The sequence below is a fragment of the Macrotis lagotis genome, chromosome 1 (assembly GCF_037893015.1).
Source record: "Macrotis lagotis isolate mMagLag1 chromosome 1, bilby.v1.9.chrom.fasta, whole genome shotgun sequence".
Classification (NCBI taxonomy): Eukaryota; Metazoa; Chordata; class Mammalia; order Peramelemorphia; family Peramelidae; genus Macrotis; species Macrotis lagotis.
Genome location: NC_133658.1, coordinates 833412184 through 833424758, shown reverse-complemented (window position 1 = coordinate 833424758; position 12575 = coordinate 833412184).

Here is a 12575-nt window from a genome sequence, read left to right as displayed (position 1 = left end):
TCAGAACTTAACTACATCTTGCTAGTATCATATAATTTGCAACTATAATCTTATTAGTTAACTTTCCTTTTATGACCTGTCTGTCTGAGAAGACCTAATTCAAGTGAAATTATTTTTCAAAGTCACTGGCTGGTTGAAAAAAATCCACCAGAATCTATTAATGGTTCTAGATTTGACTTCAATGAAGTCCCTTCAATTCTGAAAATTGAATCTTTGTATGAGATATAAAATGATCAAGAAATTAGTTGAAATGGGTTGAAAAAAGAATTATGATCTACATTTCTTTCCTTAATATCTACCTAGCATAGGTGTTGCAACTTACTTCACCTTGGGGCCCTAACAGCGATGACCTCCCTCCTGGAGGGGAGCTGAGAATAAGGAGTCAAGCCACTATTGCCTTATGCCTCCAGCTCAATTTTATTACTATTTAGCTTCTACATATATACTGTTAGGTCTTCCAGGGTAGAACAAGGAAAATGAGGGAATGGGGGGATGTGCCAAGCAGGGTCTGTGTGCATCACTTGCATTGCTTGCGTTATGGGGAGGTGGTAAAACACAGCTGTGTCCTGTGCCCTTGGGCCGTGGGGTGGAAAGACCAGCTCCCAAGGACTCTGGCGAACCTTATCTCTCAGGGTGGCATGCCAGCTCCTGCCAGGTGGTGGTCTGTTAGAATAGTCTGTGTTCCCACACATAGGCATCAAAAACCTTTAACCAAAAACAGTCATTTAAGGTACTTCTCTGCATTATCCAACCATGAGGATACTAGGTCAGACTTCAGTAGAGGTTTTTAATCTTTGGGACCCTCAAGTTTCCCTTTTTCTCATCCTTCTTCCACCTCTTGATACTACTTCTTGTCAAGTATTTTTTGGTTTTGTTTTTAAGTCATTTTTCAGCCATATCTAATTCTTTGGGTGATCCCATTTGCAGTTTTCTTGGTAGAGATACTGGAGTGGTTTGGCAGTTCCTTCTCCATCAATCATTTTACAGATGCAAAAATTGAGATAAACAGGGTTAAGTGATTTGCTCAGGATCACACAGCAAAATGAACCTTCCTGATACCAAACCCCACTGTGCTACCTAACTGCCCAAGGAATTTAATAAACGAGAAGGTATGCAGAGTAGGATCATCAGCATGGTGAAGGGTTTTGAGTTTTTGGTAAAGAAGAAGCTGTGGGGGGGGGGGGCGGCTAGGTGGCACAGTGGATAAAGTACGGGCAGGGAGTCATGAGTACCTGGGTTCAAATCCGGTCACAGACATTTAATAATTACCTAGCTGTGTGGCCTTGGGCAAGCCACTTAACCCCATTTGCCTTGCAAAAACCTAAAAAAAAAAAAGAAGAAGAAACTGTGGATATATAGTTTAAAGAAGAGAAGATTACAGCAATGTTGCTGTGTTCAAGTATTTGGAGAACTGTAATTTGGAAGGCAAGGTAGACTTGCTCTGTTTGGCTCAAGAAGGTGGAAGTAGTTGTGGACATGTTGGAGAAGTTGGTGCTGCCAGTAAAGATTGAGAGCTCTTATGAGGGTGAAGAATCATGAAAAGTCCTGGAGTTGAAATGCCTCAGGATTTTTATTTCAGAAACCTACAAAATTTGCAAATTAAAACTTTTTTAATGAAGATTTCTGCTTGTAACGGGCTTGAGGATAGGATGAAATAAAGATCCAGGTGAGGTGCTTGAGGGAGAGTGAAGGGAAAGCTGTCTGGATAGTTGGTTGGACTGAGACTCAGTGAGTCCCTAGTGGAGCAGAAGCCTTAAACAAGGCAGAAGAACACAATTTTAGGTGAGACTGCAGTGGTCTAGACCTGGAGCATGTGGATCTAGCTTAGAGAGAGAAAGTATATATCCTGAAAAGGAGAGGAAAGAAGGAAGAAGTGGTTTCTTTTTCCTGGAGCCCTTACTTAATTGCATTTCCATAGTGGATTAGACAAGGGTGGCACTTGGGGAATGGTTCAACACTTGGCTCCAGGTACTCTCTAACATACACGCTACAGGGGTGGCCCTTCAAGGAATGGCCAAGACAGTACTCACTGTGCATGGGTTTCAGTCTAAGCACTAGTCTTGCCTGTCCCAAAGGGCATGACCTTTAAGTCCAACATAAGTTGTTTCCTTTATCCTGCATCAGATATATTAAAAATAGGAAAAACTTTTCTATTAGACCTGTCTATGTGTGGAAGAACTCCTCAGAAGGTACTGATTTTTCCCCTTTGGAGGATTCAAATAGAAGTTGAAAGCTATCTTGCTATGTGTGTTATAGTGGCTATTCCTTTTGGCCAAGGATTGGCCCCTACCAACCCTCGAAATCCAGATTCCATGATTCTGAAATAAAGGACATTAGCCTGAGGGTGATGGAAAGTTCAAGCAAATATCATTCTAAGATGGGAAATAGGTGTAGTATCCTTAAGGTCCAGAGAACTCCCCCAGAGAAAGAATTTTTTGATCTTAAGCAAGAGAAAAAAGCAAAATTAGGTTAAACGCACTTTGTTGGTAGTTCTCTAAAATCGGACCTTTAGCTAGCCTGCTTCAGGAAGCCCAGCTAGAGGCTCAAATTTCCAGTTACTCAATTTAAACACCATTATCCCATCTACGTCAGATGGTGTGGGGACAGGGTACAGAAGAGGTAGTGTAAACCTGGGAAGAGGTGGGGGAAAAAGGTAGGGTAAAAAAGTATTCAGGTAAGGACCTCTAGGGTCTATTTATAGTGTTAGAAGGTAAATCTTTTGCTTTGTGAGTCATCTCTAAATATTCTTTTCAAATGCTAATTGATTAATTACCAAGGGGGTACTAAAAAGGACCTCACTCAGTCCTCTTTGTTCCTTAATTTGAGCAAAAGAAGGGTTATATGAAATAGGGAAATTCCTAGTAATTTTTACAGTAATATGTTTAAAACTCATTCACTTTTTACAAAGTGAATGGCATGTTTATAGCAACTCTTTTTGTGTGGGCAAAGAACTGAAAATTGCAGAATCCCCATCAATTGCAGGATGGTTGTGGTGTATAGTTGTGATACTATTATGTTAAAAGAATTGATGAGCTCATTGATTTTAGACAGTAAAAACTTGTATAAAATGGTGAAGAGTGAAGTGAGTAGAACCAAGAGAATATAGTATACAGGAAGAATGTTTGATTCAATCCTTTTAATTATTATAAATACACAAATTAAAAATAAAGGACATATTGATACAGGGGAAAGATGAAGAGAATTGTGAATGTAACAAAGAAAATTGGGTGGAGATGTAAACTGAATTACACTTGAGATGTAAATTGACTAGAAGTAGAGAATTATGATTGTAACAGAAACAATTTGTAATCTTATGGGCTGCTCAAATTGAGTGGAGATCCCCATTCTTGATGTACCATTGATTCATAGTTTAATGGAAAATTTGTATCCTGATCTCCTTAGGCTTTATCCTCTACCTAATTCCAGGTCCAGTATAGGGGAAGGGAGTTCACCGTGTGCCCTCTGGATGAGAGGCAAGACATGAAAATTGAACTAGAGCTCAGGGCCACAGTCTTCTCTACCAACCTGTGGTCCAGCCAACATTGAATGACTGCTCTTTTATCTCTCTCTCTCTCTCTCTCTCTCTAGCTCTCCCTCTCCCTCTCCCTTCCTATGTCTTGTAATCTTTTTAATAAATTTTTGTTTTATTTCCACCATTGAAGCGCTTCCCCAAGTCTGAATAATGATACCTCATAGGTAGAACTGAACTCAAGTAGCCAGCAGGTACAATATGAAGAAAGATGCTATCTGCATCCAGAGAAAGAACTAATAAATAGAAGTATGTACAGAATAATCTTACATATTTATTTTTTGTCTAATGGCAACCATCTCTAGGACAAGATAGGGAAAGGGAATAAAAAAAGGGGAAAAAAAAGAAATTTCCATGATAACTTTTTTATATAAAAGGAATAGCAAGTTGTATGGAATAGATTTGTAGTTTCCTGTTTAATTGTCTTTTTTATTGCACTGCTAGGAAAATTCTTTGTTTTATTCAATAAATTAAAAAAACTCTGAAACAACATTATACAAATAGTACTGGGTGCAGTGTGTCATTAACAACTGGGGAGAATCAGGAAAAGCCTCTTGGTGGAGCTTCCATTTGAACTAAGTCACAAAAAGTGGTAAGAGCTATAAGAGGCAGGGCTGAAGAGGGAGAAAATTCTAGACATGGGGCCACAATATCTGCATGAAGACATGAAAGTGGGGAGTGGAACATTGAACATGAGCATGGAAAGGGTAGAAAGTAAATTGAATTAGTAAGTAAATTTCCTTCAAGTAAGAAAAACTTGTGCTACCGCTTCATTTTCCAAATGTCTCCCTGTGACTGTCTTCTGTCTAGTCTGTTGAAGTCTAACCAAATTGTTCTTTAAACTTGGCTAGGCAAAAGGAAAATTGAGAAACCACACCATCTGGATCAAATGAAAATTGCAACAGAAAACTAATGACATCAGCAACTTGACATTTGAGTCCCAAACATTTTAGCATCTTCCTCCATATCTTCATATACATAAGCACCAAAAATGGGTTTTAAGCTGAGCTCTGGGATTTATTGTATGAAAGAATCCTTTGAATAGATAAGCATCTGTCCCTTATGATTATTATCATTTGAATTAGTTGGAATCTGAGTGAACTACTGTATGCTGACTTAATTGGGCCAATGGGATTTCTTAAATCTCTAGTTAAAGAATATTTCTCATTTGTTTACAAAGTATTAAAACTTACCTTTTCCCTTCCCACAAATTTTAAGAGTTTTAAAAAATGCATTACTTCATTCTTACCAATACAGTATCACTCATTGTAAAGTTAATTTTAATTATTCAGTTGGGAAAGCTCATTACTTGATTTGTCTGATTTGTTATCCAGATGTATATAAACATAAGTTCAGAAAATATTCATGGTGGTGGTGAGTTTTAGAGAAGGGAGAAGTATTGATTGCCTTTTATTTTTATAGTGTTGCTTTCTTAAATCTGTAAAACTAAGTGGAACAACTCAGTTTATGCTAATATTACTCAGTTTTATAGTGAAATTAGCAGATAGCATTCTTCACCCTTTCTAGTTCAGAGCTTTTCAAGTCTGGAATTATTGTTTCCTTTTTCCTTTCCTCAATGAGAGGGTTTTTTCTAAGTAATTAAAATATTTTTCCAAGTAAATAAAATAATTTTGAAAACTTTTTTCCACAGTTCACATCTCTTTCTTTAAGGATTTGTGTGAAAGGTGACACATAAGCACTTAGATATCACTAAGGGTTTGAAGCTATGACTATCTTAAAGCCCAAATAACTGGTTAGTTCAGGAAAAAAAAATTAGCCAACTCAGTTAAAAAAAATCAGGCAGAATTGCTTTCTTTTTTCCTTATTTTAGTTCTGAAAAGAGTTCAATCACACTGTTTTAATATAATGCCTAGCTTTAGGAAATGTCATTTATTTTTTTTAACATATAGGTGATTTACCTGATTGCCTTAGTCATCCTGGTACCACAAATATCATTATCACCATTTTATAAGTTGAGGACTAAGAAGAATCTTACTCAGATTTTTATCATGGTTCTGCATACATACACAGTATTCCTGCAGTCTTAGTATAGTTGACTTAATATTGCACAAAGGCCTTTGGGACACCTTGTTTCCTACAGGAGTGAATTGGATGGGGGTGATAACATTAATTTTATACAAATATTTTTCATATCTTTTGCCTCCCACATCAGGGAATACTTTTCACTCTGTTACCTTGGTCCCTAGAGAAAGTAGGCTCAAATTAAAGAGCTTGTTAATAAACATTTGCCCTTTCAAGATTTCTTCTGATTAGTGTAGTTTTGAACAGGTTGCTCTCTTGCTGCAGAACTTGGTGTCAGCTGTCAAGCTGATCCTTTTCTGGGTTGATCTCATAGGACCCTCTTGCAGACTACACTTCTCGTCAAGTTTACCTGCTGGCAAACACTTATATGGACTCCATTTATTGGATTTCTATTCTACATAATTTATGCCAGTGCTCCTTTGATTCAATCTGATTCCACACTTATAAAGCACTAATCTTTTACTAGCCACTGTGCAGGCTCTGGTGTTACAAAAACAGAAAGCAAATTGTCCTGTCCTTTGGAAGTTTATATTTTACTGAGGGTAGAATTACACAAAGTTATTTAAGTTTCCTAATGGTTAGTGGTATACCAGGACCCTGTGACTTCTTTTTTATGATGAAAATACCTTCAAGGGTAGTAAGGTTTCATCTAGCATGTAATACAACAATCCATTTTTGAAAGCTTCACTGCTTGTGAGACTCACTAGAAAAAAATTCTAAACTTCTTGAGACTTGACTTACTGTGAGTATTCGATGGGAAGCACTTGAATCTGAAGTTGCTTTGGAGAATTTTCATATTTTGATTCTGACCTGGGAAATTCTGCCTAATAATCAAGTGTTCTCTGAAAAGAAAAAAGAAAAAAAAGTTGCTCCACAAAAGCAAACATACCTCCCAAGTTTAGAGAGAGTTTAATTACAATTAACTGTGAGACTAACAGCTGTCAAGAAATCCTATAACAGAGAGGTTAATTATTAAGAAAAGGATCAAGTGAAGAAGAGAAAAATGCTTGGCCAGCCTCCAGACTATGAGTTGGAGTGTTGTGAAACTGTGGGAATTGTGAAGAATTAAAAATCTTTCTAAACAGTAACAGAAAAACTCCTGTCTTGTGTTTTTCCTGGAGGACTTTACCCATTAAGGCTTTTAGGTATTCTCCTGAGCTTTGTGAATCCCTGGACCTTCTTTTAGGGTAGACTATTCTAGCTCTCTAAGGATTCATTATCTATGCTGTTTCATTGACTAGTTCTTGAAGATCTATTGAACTTTAAAGACTATATTTGTTCAGTTATCTCAGTTGTATATGATTTTTGGTAACCTCATTTGGGGCTTTTTGGCAAAGACATTAGAGTGATTTGTCAGCTCATTTTACAAATGAGGAACTGAGACAAATAGGGTTAAGTGACTTGCCTAGTGTCACATAGTAAATATCTGAGGGTGGATTTCAATACAGGTCCTTCTGATCCTGGTACTCTATCCACTGTACTACCTAAACTGCTCATAAAGTCTACCATATAGCCTGATAACTTGATGAGTATGAGAATGGCAGTCAGTATAAGATTGAAAGAATTCTAGAATTGAATTTAATCTCAAATCTAAGGCAAGATTTCAGAGAATACCAAGAAACATCTCTTTATTTCATTGCACCTAGGGAACAAGTATTCCTTGTTACAATTTAATATACTTTGTCTCTTCACCTCTAGCCCCTTCCACTTCCTCAGGACTATTACATTAGCTTCCTAGTATTTTTCTTTCTTTCACTCTTCTTCCAATTCATCCTGCACTCCAAATTCCTTAGGTAAAAATACTAATTATGCAGACTATGCCTTGTAGATAGGAGTTGATTTCACTGAGTTTCTTTTTATACAATACTAAATAATTCATGTATTACACTAATAGTACATATATATATTATATATATATATTTGAGACAGATGTTGCAAACAGACAATGAAATGGACCCCTAAATAAATGAGTAAGAGGAAGAGAACAGAAAAGATTGTTTTTTTGGGAAATTGAATAGTGCAATCTCAAGTTGTTCTTTGCCATTAAAATTCATCTTTTAAATATATTTCCCCTTAGTTACTGGAGACTTGGTTTGCAAATCTTTTTCAGTTCTTTCCTCTCCTGTTCTCATTTAATTTATAGTACTATTTTAAACTCATTAAAATAATTTCTTTTAGGAATTCTAATGGATCTTGTAGGAAAGCTGTATTTTTCTTCAAGTGTTGGTAGTAGGTATTTTGGAATAATTCTCTGCTCCCAGTTTGTGTCTGGGGCATCCTTGGTCTCAAAATAACTCTTTATCTTTTTTTTATTTAGTTATTCCAGAAATCTTCTTTTGACAACCTGAAGTAGTTAGCTTAACTAGAAACTCTGGGAACCCTTTTGAGAGACTCCACATTGCTGCTCTGAGTCCTGGAAGAGAGAATAGCTTTTAAAGTCCCTGTTTTTTCCTAGCTTTGACCAGGATTCTGGAGATCCATGTTCCACAGTTACTGTCCTGGTTACCTGTCCATAGGTCTAATTTATGGTCTTATGTTAGAAAGATGACACACACTACTTTTTCAATTTCCTAATCATCTTTTGGATCCACCATCTTCTTAGATGGTTTTGAAGTAATTGTGGGAAGAGTTGAACTGGTATGCTCCTTCCTCCTTCATCATAGCCTGTCTTGTTCATCTTTTTTTAACTTTCCTATTTTTGTCAGTAGTGCCACCAGTCTTCCAGTTTCTCAGCTCAGCAACCTTGACTTCTTTTTCTCTCATCCCATATATAATCATTTGAAAAATCTTGCCATTTCTGCCTCTACAATTGCTCTGATAACTGTCCACTCTCACTAACCACACAGCCAGATCCTTAGTCTTCATCTACTCTCAGACTGCTGCAATTGTCTCCTATTAGAAGTATCTATATCATCTTTCTCTACTTCATTCTGTTTTCCAAATAACTGCAAAAGTGATTTTCCTTAAGATTAGATCTGAACCCATTACTCCCCTATTTAGTAAGCTCCAGCAAATTCCTTTTGCTTGTGGAATAAAAGACAAACTTCTCTGTAAGGTATTTAAAAACACTTTACAAACGACCCAATCTATCTGATCAATTTCAGTATAAATAATTTGTCTTCATGTATTCTATTTTGACTGCAAAATGAGTTTCTCTTTGTTTCTTACATGGAATACCACCTCCCATTTCCAAGCCTTTATACTTGACATTCCTCATACCTTGAATATATTTCTTCTCTTCTAGGCATTAGAATTCTTTGCTTTCTTCAATACTCCACTTAAATATTACCTTCTCTATAAAACTTTTTTTGATTTCCCCAATTGCCATTGCTCCTAACCCCTATCTTGATTTGCTTTGTATTTATTCTGTTTTGGTTTTTTTTTTTGGTGAGGTAATGGGTTAAGTGACTTGCCCAAGGTCACATGGCTGATAAATATCAAGTCTCTGAGGCTGCATTTGAGCTCATATCCTCCTGACTACAGGGCTGGTGCTCTATCCACTGTGCCACTTAGCTGTCCCTTTGTATTCATTCTGTATATTCAATATAAGTGTCTTTTTTTTTCTGAGGAGGTCCTTGATGTCAAAAATGGTTATATATATATTGTATTCCTGGTGCCTTGCACATAGCAAACAATAACTCCTTCCTGATTGACTGATATGGAGAGGTTAGGCAAGGTGAGAAGGCAAGCATCTTCTAAAAACTCTACTGTATGGAGATCTTCATATAGAAAGAGATTCCAGAACCTAAAACATTTAAGGAGATAGTTTTGGGATGGAGAGTTTTGCAAGAAGGAAGCAGGGCCATATAGGCTTTCCTAGGCTTTGGTTGTTGGGTCGAAGACAATGTATCTTGTAATGACTGAATTTACAAGAGGAAAGACCATTCCTAGACTCAAGATTCTTTCCTTTATGTAATGGTGTTCTGGAAAATGTTTAATAACTGACTATATTGAAAAAATGTATACATCACATACTTTGAAGTTAACTCTGTATTATTGATGTTTTCTCCTTCATCTTAAATCTAGATACTCAACAGAGCAGAGAGTTGTACTTTTTTGCTAATTAACCAATAAACAAACTTTAAATATTGACATTGAAAATTTCAAAATTGGCTCTTGTGAACTGGTACAATCTGACTCCCATACACTCCTGCATATATTAGGACTGAGAACCAGATTTTGGAAGGCTATGAATGGCAAATCTGGTCAGTACCATGGTAATGGAACTATAGTTAAGTTTATAAGAAGGCCAAGACTGTTTAGGCAGGATGTTAAGCTAAGGAGAGTAGGTCATATGTCTTATAGGTAATGCTAAGAACCAGAATCACTTGAGAATCTTTGTAAACCACAAAATTATTAATCTTTACATTTATTACTATATCCATTCCCTCCCACTGTATATTCATAAGATTGTAGATTTAGAACTAGAAGGAGTCTTAAAGATGATTTCATCCAATCCCATAGTTTATAGAAAAGTAAAATAAGATCCAGAAAGGCAAAGGCAAAACTTATTCAAGGTCTTTCATGTTGCAAATAGCAAATTTGGGGTTCATCTCAGGTCTTCTGAATTCAAATTCAGTTTTCTTTTCATGTTATGAGCCATTTCCCCATATTAGGTTATAGTAATATTCTTCTATAGCTTTTCTTAGTAGTTAAAAATTACCAGGAAGTTTAATGTGTTATTAGGGAGTAAGAAAATATTGGGTGGGTTAATAAGATGAAGGAAATCCATGTGTTCTTTTCCCTAAGGGAATATAGGATTGGGCAAACTCCAGTAATCTAGGAGAAGTGGTGATAATTAAGAATGTGAAAGTCATTTCAGTAAACACAGACCTGGGCTTCCTGGTATGGAAAAAAAGTAATGATGAATTTAGATCTAGGGTTGGAAATGGCTTATTATATCATCTAGTCTACCCTCACTCCCATTTTATAGGTTAATAACTGAAGCCCAATAAAAATGTCATTTACCCAAGGTCACTTGAATTGTTAGTTATATTGTAATAATGAAATCTTGACCTTCTGTTTCTAGTGGAGCCAAGATGACGGTCTTCTGATTCTAAACTCTGTGGCCATTTCATTGTGACATGCTGTCTCTTCTGGCATAAATTGCTTAGTATGCTCAGCAATCTAATAATTTTACTGTTTTGTTGTCATGAATCAATTGTCCTCATTTGATAGGTAAATCCTGAATATTATTTGTTTGGTATTTTTAGCTTAAAAAAGTCATAGACATCCAATATTATCAAAACCATTCACAGCTCACATTATTGGACCAAGTCATTTAACTATAAATTAAAGGGTCAATGATAAGACTTATGGCTTATCTCCTCATTGATAGTATTTATTAGCTGAATGTCTTCTCCTGGAAAAATGAGAAATATGATAGAATTAATGGGAATGGACTTTGAATGTATGGGTTTTTGTTTGTGTTTTTGGTGTTTGTGTGTCCAGAGAATGTGTTGGTCTTTTCATGTTCTTCTACCTACTAAAGGTATTTAAATGGTACAGGAAAGAGATACCCTTGGTTTTTGCAAGGCAATGGGGTTGAATAACTTGTCCAAGGTCACACAATTAGGTAATAAGTGTCTCAGGTCTAATTTGAACTCAGGTTCTCCTGATTCCAGGGTTGATGTTCTATCCACTGTGCTACCTAACTGCCCCTCTTATTCTTTTCCATAATAATTAGCAGAGAACACCCTGGAATGGAGGCCTGGGCTGATAATACTGGTGAAAGATTCTTTAAAGGGGTATAATATAAATCATATAGGGAGACATGGTCTTGCTTCAAGGGACCTCATTTATCAGTAGGAGAGGGACAAGGACCTTAACCTCTCCGTTCCTGAAATTCATGATTTCCTTAGCTGATGGTACCAGGACATACTGGTACAATTCTTCGCTCTGGTTTTTTTGAAGGCTTGTTGTTATACTTGTAATTAATATATTTATTTTCCTTCTATTACTATCACATAGTCTATTTTAGCTGTTACATTTCTATTCTCTTTGCCAGTCAAATAAAAATGGAGGCTCTTTTAGCCAACACTGATAAGGATATGTTTCATGTGGTATCCATCACCCATCCTCTCATTTTTCCCTACATTGTAAAAGATTTTTCATGCCTCTTCTTGTAAAATAATTTACCCCATTCTACCTCTCCCTTTTTTCTGCAACATTTCTCCTCTTTCTCATCCCTAAACTACTTTTTATTTATCATTCTTTCAAATTCACCCTCTGTCTATGTACATTCCTTTTAACTGTATTATTAGTGATACAATTTTCAAGAAATACAAGGATGAGGGCAACTAGGTGGCATAGTGGATAGAGCACTAGCCCTGGAGTCAGGAGGGCCTGAGTTCAAATCTGATCTCAGACAGTTAATAATTACCTAGTTGTGTGACCTTGGGCAAGTCACTTAACCCCATTGCCTTGCAAAAATAAAAAAATAAAAAATAAATACAAGGATCATCTTCCCATGTAGGGATATAAATAGTTACACTCCACTGAATCCCTTATATTTTCTTTTCCCTATTTCCCTTTTTAGAATTCTCTTGATATTAAAGATCAAATTTTTCTTCAGTTCTGCTCTTCTTCTTATGAAAGCTTGAAATTCTTCTATTTCTTTGACTGACAATTTCCCCCTTGAAGTATTATTGTTAATTCCACAAGGTAGATGGTTCTTGTTTGTAGTACTACTTTCTTTTCCTTTCAGAATGTCTTTTTTTTGGATGCATGTATAAATTGGATTTAAGTGGAGTAGAGCTGCATGAAATCATCTGCCTTACTCTCTTCCAAAGCCAACATGATCCAGCATGGCATGACAGTCAAGACAACTGGTGATGCCTCTAGATGTAGTGAATGAACTTGGCATCTTTGAGGTCTAACCAAGCTGTAAGTACTTCAAAGCACCTGCTTCAGCTGACTTCATGGCAGTTGGAATGAAGTGATCTCATCTGCCCATTCCATTAGTGGAAGACTTCAAATGCTTGGGGTAGACACCCCTCACAGC